This window comes from Schistocerca piceifrons, chromosome 2 (assembly GCF_021461385.2).
Source record: "Schistocerca piceifrons isolate TAMUIC-IGC-003096 chromosome 2, iqSchPice1.1, whole genome shotgun sequence".
NCBI lineage: Eukaryota > Metazoa > Arthropoda > Insecta > Orthoptera > Acrididae > Schistocerca > Schistocerca piceifrons.
Window position 1 is genome coordinate 613,726,842 of NC_060139.1, and position 14,738 is coordinate 613,741,579.

A 14,738-nucleotide genomic window follows, 5' to 3' on the forward strand; every position below is an offset into this window, starting at 1 on the left:
TCGGGAGGCCCTAGTCACACGACATATTTTTTTGGGCTTTCTAAGCCTTTACGGACGGAGTTTAGTTTAGCTTTTAGTTAGCTATCTCTGTTCTTAGTCTAGAATGTGATAGGATGCTTTTAAAAAATTCCAGTTGTCACATAAAAAATACGAACTAGAGTTAGAAATAACTTTCAAGAAAAATAGTTGTAAAATACTTTTTGTTTTTTACTTCAGCCCGGGCGAAAGTCAGCATCACTAAGACTTTCGGCAGCTCAGTTGGTAGATCACTTGCGCGCGAAAGGCAAAGTTTCCCGGTTCGAGTCTCGCTCTCGTATAGTTTAAATCTGCCAGGAAGTTTTACTCATAATTATGTGCAAAGCACAATGAAATCAGGGATCAAAGCGAAAGCAACCACTCGGAGCTAGCGACTTGTAATGGCTGACCAGGCAGTAAGTGGCACTCCAACGTTGCAGGACGAGGAATGAAGCGGAGTGAGACGCGAGGGGCTAACGCATATGAACTTGAGCCGCGTGTTTCGGTGACTACTATTCTCGTGATGGGTCTGGGCCACGAGCCTACAAGTAAATCAGCCGCCATCCACATTGTGAGTTGACCAGTGACATGATTCATCAATCGACTGTGCCAAATGTAGAACTGTAGAAGCCTGAGCATGCTGCGTCCAGAAAACGGGGACGGTGGCGTCATCTGCTACATCGGCAGTTTACTAGTTCTCGCCGCCTTCGTGGATGTTGTAAGTACCGATAATGGATTTTGTGTCTTCTTAATATATATTTCGTTGTTTACTTTGTTTTCGGGACGCACTATGGAGGTAGCATGAGGATTTGATACTTTTCCTACGAATGCTCTACCACAAGACAAAATTATTTAGGATTAACAATGCAGTATACGGACAAACAAAGTATACACCTTGTAAAAATAAGAAAATAAATAGATAAGAGTTTTTACTGAAAATTGTTTCAACAGTGAAAACGTCGGTTCTATTGAAGAAGAAAATACTTTTTTTTTTTTTTGCGCGTACAAAGGGGACAAGACAGAAAAGATAAAGTAAACAGGCACTGCACACTGCATGTATTTGTGTTTTCTAATGCAAATAAATGGAGGTATTTAATAATATTTGGACTACAGTTTTCTTATTCCTTCTATTGCCAGCGACTTTGCCAAGACAGTCACTGTCAATTTGGCTTTGAACATTTTTTCAGCCAAATATTAATAGCGGTGATATGCCTGGAAAAATGCATAATGAACACAGTGCTGCCTTCTAAATTATTTATTCACAACCGGTTCCTCTCATAAATCATTTTCATAGTGGATTTTCTTTTTCAGTAGTAACATCACATGACATCTTTGGGTGTAAATGAACAACGTTATTGAGTCAAAACCATAAAAAAAATAAAAAACATTGAACACAGGTATTCAGTACCATAGCAATGGCTACATCAACTCATGGAGCTCATCACCTCAGCGCAACGTTAGAAATATTTAACACAGGTATTCAGTGCCATATCAATGCCTCCTTCAACTTATGGGGCCATTAACTCATGGAGACATTGCGATAGTGCTGAATACCTATGCTAAATGTTTCTAACGGTTTTGATACGACAGTATTGCTCATTCATATTTAAAGGTATGAATATCAGTTGATGTTGCTACTTTTAAAAAATCCATTGTGAAAATGATCCATGACCGAAACCGGCCGTGTATAAATAATTGACAAGACAGAACTGTGTTCATCATGCATTGTTCCAGAATTTGGCGTCGTTATTGATAAACTTTACTGTCATCGCTAGTTCTTTAGTAATGTTCATACATTCACAGTTTTTGAAAGGAGGACGGTTTCTAGTAAACTCAGTTTCACAGCAGACAGCGCTCAGAACGCACGCACCTTTGGTGCCGACGTCTAAATTCATGGCAGGAGAGTTTAGTTTAGGAGTAATACATCAGGGGTGCTGCAGTAGATTCACTTGTCACGAGTAGTTTAGACAAGAAAGTCTCTCGTGTGAAAGCAGATTAAAGCTGGTGGATTCTTTTTTTCTTTTTTCAGCGCTATTGCGGTTTATAACTTAATTCGGGATGCGATACTGCAAAAGAATTTGACAGAGCAGCGAAAGATCGAAGTTGGAACCCTAGGAACCGGTGACATTTGCTAAGAATTATTAATGTCCATCGGAGAGCCAGTCATGACAAAATTGTTTCATCTAGTACACAGAGGACATTATCTGACCAAAAGTATCAGGACAAATATTAGTGGACGTTTATATTGGGTGTATCCATTCTTCGCCTTAATGACGCCTTGAACTCTGCGGGGGACATATTACAACTCATGATTTCAAAACGGCTGACTCGAGGAATCACTAAAGACAATCAATTAAACAACAAATACAATCGTTGTGAATGCATTGACAACCGAGGGATAAATAACAGTAGACCGGACATAGACAAGGAGTCGCAGCACTTAAGTTGTTTAATAACGGCAACAAATATACATTACCCCACGCACACACACACAGAAAATTTGCAATAAAAAGCATTTACAAGTATTAGAATGATCCCTTGGCATTAAACGCCACAAAGCCATTTAATTTTGACCTTTTGATTTAGCAGTCTGTGAATTAAGCCAATAGATGATTGCTCCTTCTCATACTAACTTAACAAACTAAAAATCTGAGCGACTTCAGACTTTTCAAGTAAGAAGCAATTATTTGAATAATGCAACGAAGAGCACTTGACTTTATAAAACAATTTGGGATCAACAGCAGTGCAAAAAGTTTAAGCCAGTTACTCGTACTACATGCGCTTAGTAAGTCAACAGCTGGTTCAGAATCACCTCCTTGGTTTAAAATGGCTCTGAGCACTATGGGACTTAACATCTGAAGTCATCAGTCGCCTAGAACTTAGAACTACTTAAACCTAACTAACCTAAGGGCATCACACACATCCACGCCCGAGGCAGGATTCGAACCTGCGACCGTAGCGGTCGCGTGGTTCCAGACTGAAGCGCCTAGAACCGCTCGGCCACACCGGCCGGCACCTCCTTGGGTTACGAGAAGCAGTAGGGTCAGCCTGCTTTATCGCACTAGAATTATAAACAATTCAGCGATCATCCACCTATCTAATCTTTACATAATGGTTGACAAAAAGAAACTTCCTTCAAGGTACAAAATATCTAAAGTGCGGTAAAACAACAACACAGCACACAATAGTTCTTTAAATATGAACACCGTACTAAATTACAGACAGCTGAAGGTAAGAGATTTCTTAATGGGCGAAAGAAACTGGAACAGCACAACGCGGGCAAGTTACTAATATCGGCTGCTTCATAACTTATAGGCTCAGCAGTGCTATCCTATTGGAGAATGGTATATAATAGCGTAACTGTACTCGTACTTCTGCTACAACCAGCCTGCGGGATGCACTAACGCTTTAAAAGGGCATTTAGCCTCCAAACCAACAAACGGTCACCGCTGTTTCTGAACACCAGTGAACCGAGTACAGTACTCTCGTCGGACTCGTATTCAGCGACAGAGCCGGCCCCACATCATCACACACTCTTCACTGAACCGCCCGCTCGCTCTCACTCTACCACCAGCGGTGTGACCCGCCACCTCAGGGAATATACTTGCACCACCGCGAAACCAAATATTGATGACTCGAGAGCAACCGACCCGTTGCGCGCTTAAACAGTCTTCCAGTCGAAGATCCTCACACCAGCGTCTCTGATCGGCAGACTAAACCACGGACGACCATCGATAACCAGAGAGGCAGTAGCCAGCGCGCTCGGCTCATCGCTTCAGGAGCCGAAGCCAAAGAAAGTAGTGATGTTGGACGTAAGAGACTGGAGTGAAGTCGACGTTCTAGCTCATTTCAGATGTATTCCACTGGGTTCAAGTGGGGACTCTGGGCTGGCCGTCCATTTCAGGAATGCTATTGCTCACAAACCATCGCCTCACAGATGCTGCCTTATGACATGATTGCATTGTCAGCCTGATATGAACGATCATCGTCTCCAAATTTTTCCTTTGCTGTACTCGGTACACAATGATATGAAAAGTCTTCATATACTTCCGCATTTAGCGTTTCCTTAAGCACAGAAAGGGAACCACACACTAAGCACGAAAAACATTCCATGCAGAACACCATCTCCTCCCTATTTCACTGTTGGCACTACACACGACGGCAGCTAACGCTCTTCATGCATTTGCCAAACCCAAACCCTTCCCTCCGGCTGTCACAACGCATAGTGTGATTCAGCACTCCAAATCAGAAATTGTAGTTAACGAGAAGATGGTCTACATCTACATCTACATGGATACTCTGGAAGTCATATTCAAGTGCCTGGCAGAGGGTTCATCGAACCACCTTCACAATTCTCTATTATTCCAATCTCGTATAGCGCGTGATAATAATGAACATCTATATCTTTCCGAACGAGCTCTGATTTCCCTCATTTTAAAGTGGTGATCGTTCCTCCCTATGTAGGTCGGTGTCAACAAAATATTTTCACATTCAGAGAAGAAAGTTGGTGATTGGAATTTCGTGAGAAGATTCCGTCGCAACGAAAAACGCCTTTCTCTTAATGATTTCCAGCCCAAATCCTGTATCATTTCTGTGACACTGTCTCCCACATTTCGTGATAATACAAAACGTGCTGCCTTTCTTTGAACTTTTTCGATGTACTCCGTCAGTCCTATCTGGTAAGGAAGCCACACAACGCAGCAGTATTCCAAAAGAAGACGGACAAGCGTATTGTAGGCAATCTCCTTAGTAGGTCTGTTACATTTTCTAAGTGTCCTGTCAATAAAACGCAGTCTTTGGTTAAGTTTCCCCACAACATTTTCTATGTGTTCCTTCTAATTTAAGTTGTTCGTAATTGTAATAACGAGGTATTTAGTTGAATTTACGGCTTTTAGATTAGACTGATTTATCGCTTAACCGAAGTTTAACGAGTTCCTTTTAGCACTCATGTGGATGACCTCACACTTTTGGTTATTTAGGGTCAACTGCCACTTTTCTCACCATTCGCATATCTTTTCTAAATCGTTTGATCTTCTGATGACTTTATTAGTCGTTAAACGACCGAAGACGCATGCTCAGATTGTCTCCAAAATCGTTTATATAGATAAGGAACAGCAAAGGGCCTATAACACTACCTTGGGGAATTCCAGAAATCACTTCTGTTGTACTCGATGACTTTTCGTCAATTACCACGAACTGTGATCTCTCTGACAGGAAATCACAAATCCAGTCACATAACTGAGACGATATTCCATAAGCACGCAATTTCACTACGAGCCGCTTGTGTGGTACAGTGTCAAAAGCCTTCCGGAAATCCACAAATACGGAAACGATCTGAAATCCCTCGTCAATAGCACTCAACACTAGTTGTGTTTCACAGGAACGATGTTTTCTAAACACATGTTGACTGTGAGTCAATGGACCATTTTCTGCGAGGTAATTCATAATGTTCGAACACAATATATGTTCTACAATCCTGCTGCATATCTACGTTAACGATATGGGCCTGTAATTTTGTGGATTACTCCTTCTACCTTTCCTGGTCGACCATTGTATACCATTCTTTTAACCTCCCTACGCACAGTCACTGTACTAGCTGAAGTGCTGGTAGCACTTTGTAAATCACGAGTGATCCCTTATGTTGATTTAGTGCGAAATTTTCGCTTTGGTTGTTATTTCGTGATTCCCCTTTAGAATCACGTCAGTATCAGTCGATTTGGGCAGCTTCAGAGCGGCTCTTATGAGTGTCCGGATACTTTTGATCAGATAGTGTGTAAGAGACGGTGAAGTATCTTCAGAATTTAAGGAAAAATATATTATATCGTTGTCTTTTGATGACACGCGAAGAATTACCTAATTATCACTTAAATTAGTAATGATTGCAAAGTACTTACACGAGTGATGGACTGGAGGAATACAAAAGTACAAGGGATCTAAGCGCTGCCGCTTAATACAGTTAATTTCATCTAGTATATTTCTAGAGCTGTAGATCTGGAAGAAGCTGTAACGGATAATTTACGGGCAGTGACGCTCGGCCAATGCTGAGCGCCGCTATGAGTTACAGCGCTGGTTTCCCAGTGTCCGTGGGACTGCGGCTGTTCCCCAGCCTGAAGGTAACTGCGATGGGGTCTTTCCAACCATCAACTATCAGCTGTTGATAATTGGTGGTTGGAGAGACAACATCGCGATTACACATAGTCTGCGTAAACCAGTTATAGCTGTTGGCTACTGGTGCATCTTGTGTACGGATGGTATTAACCCCTTCAGCATCAACTAAGGTCTAAAGATGGTGCACTGAAGCACCGAAACTGGAAGCCATACAATAAATGACATCATAAGGACGGCTGTAGGTTTTTCATTTTCTTACATAAGGTGTACGGCCGAAGCCCCCAGGCCTCCCCCATCACAAGGATAGACATACAAAAATTTCTTTTAACCCTGTCTCGCGGCCCTAATAGAGGTTGGAGATCCTTATTTGCTTTGTAGCGTTGGTGTAGCAGGGCGTAGAAATCGTCCAGGTCCGTTAACAAACTTAGGTAGCCTACAGAGAAATACTTTGCGTGATTTGTCTCGCGTACCGCACCGCACTAAGAGTTCGCGAACTCTGGCCGCGGCCGCGATTGGGTTTCACCAGTGGAATTTCCGAGGCACAGACGAGGAGGGGCGTTCCAAAGCGTCTTGACAGTGTTGGATCGAATACTTTTTGTTTGGAATTATGAAGTTAACAGGGATAAAATACAACTTGTTCAGAAAACACACTGAAGTGTAACATTATTCAAAAGTGAAATAAAAAGAACAGAAGGTTTGGAATGCGTTGTTAGAGAAGAAAGCTGAAGATTAGATGAGCAGACGGATAACCAATGAAGAGGCACTGAATCTAATCGGTGAGAGAAAATCTTAACAATCCTTCTTGACTAAAAGAATGAACAGGCTGATAGGGCCCATCCTGAAGCATGAAGGAATAGTTAATTTGGTAATCGAGGGATCTGTGAGGGAAAGTCTAAGACACTCCTGCAGTAAAAAGGTTAGAGCGGGTGTACGAATAGGTTGCAGTAGTTATGCAGAGATGAAGCACCGCACAAATCGTAGACTAGCTTGGAGAGCTGCATAAAGCCATTTGTAGGACAACAACGTCGTTGGAGTTCGTGATTCAATATGTCGGTGAATACTTTCACAATCGTAGACGTCTTATGTACTCTGAGCTTCTTGTTTCTTGGGAGAGCTTACGTCGGGACTGCAACCACACTGTTGGACTCCATACAGCGAACACGACCAAGACACTGCTCGAATCATCTACAGAGGACTGTGATGTTTTCTCACAGCTATGCATCTTTCCTTCTTTGAAATTAATTCAGCGTCGCGACATTCGGTCGTTGTAGATGAGCCCAGTTTGAAACTTTCGAAAACATTGTACTAGTGTTTCCACGTTTTCTTTGAACCACTTTTTATTAAATGAAATCGAAGATTTTTTAAAAAATGAACATGTTTAATCATTAAAAATAATACACAAATTAAGTTTATGAAAAGTTTTTGAGAAGTAAAGTTCACATTGCAAACCTCGTAGGTTTCAGTACTGCCGCAGAACTTTCATTTATGAAGTCTAAGAACCGACAGTTGTGAGCATTACCGCACAACCATGCATCCAAGTTGCTGACAAGAACAATGTACGGAAGAATTGAGGATTTGTTGGAAGACTGTCAGTTTGGCTTCAGGAAAGCTAAGGCACCAGACAGGCAATTCTGACGTTGCGGTTGATAATGGACTGAAGACTGAAGAAAAATCAAGACACATTCAAAGGATCTGTCGGTCTGTAAAAAGCGTTCAATAGTGTAAAATACTGCAAGATGTTCGAAATTCTGAGAAAAATAGGGGTAGGCTATAGGGAGGGACGGATAATATACAATATGTAAAAGAGCCAAGAGGGAATAATAAGGGTGGGAGACCAGAAACGAAGTGTTCGGTTTAAAATGGGTATTGAGACAGGGAGGTAGTCTTTTGCCCGTACTGTTCAATTGTACATCGAAGAAGCAATGACCGAAATAAAAGAAACATTCAAGAGCGGGATAAAAGTACAAGATGAAGGGATATCAATGATAAGCTTCGCTGATGACATTGCCATCCTCAGTGAGATTAGATTAATACTAGTTCCATGGATCATGAATACGATATTTCGTAATGATGTGGAATGAGTCGAATTTTCTAATACATGACACAATTAGGTTAATTTAACAACATACTTAAGTTAATATAACAACTTTATTTTTTTTCAATTTTTTGGTCCTGTCCTCCTCAGTTGCGCGTAATACTACGGTATGTTGATGATTTTCACTTATGGACCGTCTGACAGCAACTGAATAAAACACAATTTTAGTGCCATACGCGTTTCGCCTTTATTTTCTGCAAGGCATCATCAGTGGCCTGTAATATGTACATATGTTAGCTATTTTATTTACATTTTTTGTCACTGTGCCTATAGGTTATAAACAGTTCTGGTGGTTGGTATTTCCTATTAAGTAGTAATATTTTGAACTGTACTTACAGGTTGCGTAGACAGTTTCTTACATATTACGCTCCTGTTGCAGTTTTGGTCTTGTTCTTCTTCCTATGAGCGCCAATTTGCTGTTTTTTCTGCATTCCACAGCACTATGCACTGAACGCTTTTTTTAATGCAATGTTTTGGTTTCTGTTGCCGACTGTCAAATGTTTTTGCCAAAGATCGAATATTACTGCCAAACTTATGAGTGTAACTATCGAAGTATCAGTGGTCTGTTCGTGTATGCATTTGTGTGTGTGTGTGTGTGTGTGTGTGTGTGTGTGTGTGTGTTTTTTGGTGTCATATTATTTTATTTTATTGTATTTAATTATTTATTTTTGTTTATGTCCTGTGTATGTGTGTTTTGGTGTGATATATATATATATATATATATATATATATATATATATATATATATATATATATATATATATGTGCTGTGTATGTGTGTCTGTCTGTATTTTGGTGTTATGCAATTTTTTTTTTTTTTTTTTTTTTTGGGGAGGGGTGTGTGTGTGTGTGTGTGTGTGTGTGTGTGTGTGTGTGTGTGTGTGTGTGTGTATTTTGGTGTTATATACTTTTTTTATGTTATCATTTCCTTTATTAAGTGTAGTAAGGAGCCTGTGCTGATGTGTGTTTGTTCATTTATCACATGTTTGTTTTCTGCTATGGCTTTCTGGATGTGGAAGTTCTCTTGCATTTGTATAAGATGTTTGTCATGGTTGTTTATTCTCATTATTTTCATTTCTTGTTCCATGTTTGTAGGATGATGGTTGTAGTGTTTTAAATGCTCTGCAAATGTGGAATGGTTTGTTTCATACTTCCAACATCTGATATGTTCTTTGTATCTTGTTTCAAAATTCCTGCATGTCATGCCTATGTATACTGCATCACAACTTTGACATTCAAGTTTATATATTCCTGATTGTTGGAATTTGTCCCTCTTGGTAGCTGGCTGGCTTAGGTGTGATTGAAGGGTTTGCCCAGGCTTATATGCTATTTTGAAGCCCTGTCTCTTTAGGATGTTTGCAACTCTGTGTGTTAGTTTATGTGTGTAGGTCATGGTGTACCATCTGGTTCTTTTCTGTGTGGTGTTGTCATTGTGTGTGTTTGTTGAGTGTGTTTGTAAGTTTTCAGCTTGTGAGTTCTTTTGTATTGTGGAAATGTTGTGTTTGTTTTTTATTTGTGTTTTTATTTTTTGATTGAGCCTGTGTACCACATGTGTGTCATACCCATTGTTCCTAGCTATTTGTATGATCGTGTTCATTTCTTGTTCATAGTTTCTCTTACTGAGTGGGATTCTATTTAATCTATGTAACATGTGCCTTAGTGCTGCAAATTTCTGGCTTTGGGGGTGGTTGGATGTGGAATGTATTATTGTGTCCGTGGCTGTTGGTTTTCTAAAGATGTTAAATGTATGTTTTCCATTTTCTTTTTTAATTGTAATGTCAAGAAAATTTATTTGATTTTCTTTTTCTTTTTCAAGTGTGAATTTTATGTTCTTATGAGCTTTGTTTATTTCTGAATGGAGTTCATCTATTTTCTTCTTAAATACTTGTTGGTTATCTGTCAGACTTTTGATACTATTTGGTAAGTGACCAAAGACTTTAGTGCCAGTATAATTCACCCCTTTCTGTGTCAAAGTTAGATTTAATCTTGAATAGCGAAGATCATCCTTTCTCCTAGTATTGTAGTTATGCACACTGCTATTACTTTTGAATTAGGTTTGGTTGTTAATAACAAATTTCATAAGAGAGTATATATACTGAGAAGCTACTGTGAATATCCCTAGATCCTTAAATAAACGTCTGCAGGATGATCTTGGGTGGATTCCAGCTATTATTCTGATTACACGCTTTTGTGCAATAAATACTTTATTCCTCAGTGATGAATTCCCCCAAAATATGATGCCATATGAAAGCAATGAGTGAAAATAGGCGTAGTAAGCTAATTTACTAAGATGTTTATCACCAAAATTTGCAATGACCCTTATTGCATAAGTACCTGAACTCAAACGTTTCAGCAGATCATCAATGTGTTTCTTCCAATTTAATCTCTCATCAATGGACACACCTAAAAATTTGGAATATTCTACCTTAGCTATATGCTTCTGATTAAGGTCTATATTTATTAATGGCGTCATACCATTCCCTGTACGGAACTGTATGTACTGTGTCTTGTCAAAATTCAGTGAGAGTCTGTTTACAAGGAACCACTTAGAAATTTTCTGAAAGACAGTATTGACAATTCCATCAGTTAATTCTTGTTTGTCAGGTGTGATTACTATACTTGTATCATCAGCAAAGAGAACTAACTTTGCCTCTTCATGAATATAGAATGGCAAGTCATTAATATATAATAAGAACAACAAAGGACCCAAGACTGACCCTTGTGGAACCCCATTCTTGATAGTTCCCCAGTTTGAGGAATGTGCTGATCTTTGCATGTTACGAGAACTACTTATTTCAACTTTCTGCACTCTTCCAGTCAGGAACGAATTAAACCATTTGTGAACTGTCCCACTCATGCCACAATACTTGAGCTTGTCTAGCAGAATTTCATGATTTACACAATCAAAAGTCTTTGAGAGATCACAAAAAATCCCAATGGGTGGTGTTCGGTTATTCAGATCATTCAAAATTTGACTGGTGAAAGCATATATGGCATTTTCTGTTGAAAAACCTTTCTGGAAACCAAACTGACATTTTGTTAGTACTTCATTTTTACAGATATGCGAAGCTACTCTTGAATACATTACTTTCTCAAAAATTTTGGATAAAGCTGTTAGAAGGGAGATTGGACGGTAATTGAAGTGAAAGTGCAGAATAATTACGACATCTTTTGAATGGAATGAACAGTCTAGTGAGTACAGAATATGGAATGAGAGTAAATCGAAGAACGACAAAACTAATGAGAAGTAGTAGAAATGAGAAAAGCGAGAAACTCCCCATCATAATTGGTGAGCAAGAAGTAGACAAAGTTAAAGAGTTCTGCTATCTTGACAGTAAAATAACCCATGACGGACAGAGCAAAGACATTAAAAGCGGTCTAGCACTGGCAAAGAAGGGCATCCCTTACCAAGAGAAGTCTACTAGTATCAAACATGTGACTGACTTTGAGGAATAAATTTCTAAGGATGTATGTCTGCAGCACAGCATTATATGGTGGTGAAACAAGGACTGTGGAAAAACCACAACAGGAGAGAATGAAGCATTTGAAATGTGGTGCTATAGAAGAATGTTGAAAATTAGATGATCTAATAAGGTAAGAGATGAAGAATCATTTGAAATGTGGTGCTATAGAAGAATGTAGAAAATTAGATGGACTAATAAAGTAGGGAATGAGGATGTTCTCCGCAGAATCGGCAAGGAAAGAAATATTTGGGAAACACTGACAAGAAGAACGGGCAGGATAATAGTACATACGTTCAGCGAACAACTTCCACTGTACTAAAGGGAGCTGTAGAGGGAAAAAAAAAAGAAAAAGGCTATATGGGAAGACAGAGATTGGAATACATCCAGGAAATAGTTGAGGACATAGATTGCAACTGCTACTCTGAGATGAGGAGATTGGCATAGGAGAGGATTTCTTGGTGAGCCGCTTTTGATTTACTATCGTTTGTTACCATTCGCCGTCCGCCGGACTTGCAGGGGGGCACGCTGCACTGCCCGCTGAGCAGCTCGTCGCGCCGGCACGCCACAGTCATGGCTCCTTGCACTTTTTTTTGGTTTTGGTTTCTTTTTCTTCAGTTGCGTTTTTTTAACGTCCTGTTTTTAATGAAAAAAGTGCATAGGTGCACGTGGGACTCGATCCTGGTTATTTGACAAAAATATACAGTTTAAATGAAAGTGAAAAAAAGCAAAAAATTGGTGTTAAGGGGTTCGAACCAGAGACTCTTCTATTACCAGACTACAGTGTTACGCATTTTTTCGTGACAGCATTGGGCTTTATTAGTACAATGTAAGAACGACGACCACTAGAATACATCTCAGAATAAACGCTGTCTGGTATCAACTCTCCACAGTGGAGACGCAGGTATGTCTTCTCGGAATACAGTCTTGTTAAATTGTCCATTTCGAGATTCAAATCAATGTCCACCAGAGACAACTTCTCTTACCCGATACTATCTAATAAACAAAGTAATGAGCAAAGGTCTGACGATATCTGGAAATGTATTGCAATTGATCGTGTCGTTCCTGTAAAAAAACTGAAGCACCTCTTTGAGACCATCCCGTAAAGATAGTCCTTTGATCTAGTTAATCGGATGTGTCTCTGACTGCGGAAAGTAAGTCTCATCCGGGCGAAGGAGCATCCCGGGCTGCATCGTGTGGGGCGGTACTCGGAGACAGAAGACTAGCATTTTCTGAATTAGAAGCCACACATCCGCGGGACGACCACATTCCAGGCGATGTTCATCCGTGTCTATCGCACGACATAGCATGCACATTGCGTAGTCAGCCAGAGCAATTTTGTGCAGTCTCTGTGCTATAGGAAACTTTTCGTTGACGGCGAGGTACCAGGTGACGCAGATCACTGTGGTAAAATATCTTCCGTGCATCGCTCGCCACACCCCAGGCCAAGCCACTTTTGGGCGGCGTCTTTCAACCACATTCCGAGCATGATCCACCATCAGCTGGTCATATAAATCACGTGCCATAGGATCCCTTGTGCTGGGGAGATTCGCGTGCACATAGCTATAACCAAGAAAGAATGTTTTGATGTGAGCGAGCACAGGTGCGATGTGAGCGAGCACAGGTGCGATGTGAGCGAGTGCATTAGGGGGCAAGCAGGACGGAGGCGCCAGTTCATCAACGAGGAGACTGGTGTAACTGTGTCGACGATGAGTCCACATCTTGATCACGGTAAAGTCCCAGTCTTCCGCTGCGAGGGGAGGGGACGGGGGGCGGGGGGTGGGGGGAGAGTGAGGGCGTCAGACCGAATCTTGAAGAGAAGTCCATTATTAACAAAGTAGCCGAATTCCACTTGGATCCGTTGTGTCATCAAGGATCTGCGCCAAATAAGGTATCGGTGATGCCACGTTAGCGTTAATGAAGGCGAGCCTTTGGAACAAATCTAAAGCTCAGAGGAGACGGCCCCGGAGGTCCGTGCGGAGAGCATGTAAGAGCCATTTCTAGACCTTCGTATGGCGGACATCTTTAGTAAATATGATGCCTAACCACTGAAGTGTGTCCACTGCAGTGGGACCACACTTCCTCCCGCAACCCTCTGCCCATTTTCCAAGGCACAAGACTTGACCATGTTCATGCTGCTGCTTGTCGCGTTCCCATACTGTCGATCGATCCTAGCACCATCCGGATCTCCTTCTCAGAACGGGCGAGAAAAACTAAATCATCTGCATAAGTGCTGCATTGGAATGTGTGCCCTCTCAGCGTGATGCCCGAAAGATGTTGTTTGAGCCCACACAGAAGCAGCTCTGTCGCTATTGCATTGAGGATTACTGAGAGAGGAGAGCCCTAGCCTTCATCCCTACCGTTAATCATCATCCTCGACGAGGCAGCTTGGAGAATGCGCATGATAGCACGGATAAGGGCAGCTGGGAAGACCATTCGATCCATTATAGCAGCCGGGAAAGAACGGCTGACTTTATCAAAAGCACAATCAAATGGTTCAAATGGCTCTGAGCACTATGGGACTTAACATCTGAGGTCATCAGTCCCCTAGAACTTGGAACTACTTAAACCTAACTATCCCAAGGACATCACACAAATCCATGCCCGAGGCAGGATTCGATCCTGCGACCGTAGTGGTCGCGCTGTTCCAGACTGAAGCGCCTAGTATTATTATGGTCTGTGCAATAATTATTTGTTGGTAATGTGATCGATCTTTGGCAGTTACTGAGGAACAGCCAGTAGAAGATCTTAGCCTACGGTATTACATAATTTACAGAACTTGTACAGAATCAGTCTATTCCATGCACAACCACGACTGTTCTGGGAAACCGCCACCTACAGGTGGGCATCAGTAGAAGTGGTGAGACGTTCAGATATGGTGACTAGGCACTTGCCTGTTTCATGTGCTACGTGCTGTAGTGTTGTATGCAGATATGGTGGATCTTGTATTATTTCATTTGGTAGCCGGAACAAATTTCAGTTCAAGGCATTTGTCACCAACGATCAGAATAGAGGTTGAAAACTGGACGTCTTCCGAACTCTGAGTGATTTTTCAGTTC